Source organism: Penaeus monodon, chromosome 33 (assembly GCF_015228065.2).
Source record: "Penaeus monodon isolate SGIC_2016 chromosome 33, NSTDA_Pmon_1, whole genome shotgun sequence".
Classification (NCBI taxonomy): domain Eukaryota; kingdom Metazoa; phylum Arthropoda; class Malacostraca; order Decapoda; family Penaeidae; genus Penaeus; species Penaeus monodon.
In genome coordinates, this window is record NC_051418.1 from 10,784,622 (window position 1) to 10,784,834 (window position 213).

Consider the following 213-nt stretch of genomic DNA (forward strand, 5'->3'; position numbering starts at 1 on the left):
CACACAAAACAAAACGTGAGGATACACACGAACCGAGTCCCACCGCACAATTAATCCATTTCCTTTCTTAATTCCACTTCGTTGTTTAATCATCTATTCTTTCGCCTGGCGCGCGCGTGTATCCACCCAAGCACAACTATCAGCCTGGAAGTGTCACGTCGCCTGTTTTTGCCTGCTTATTGCCTCAGTGTTTACTTTTATACGTCTACTGCT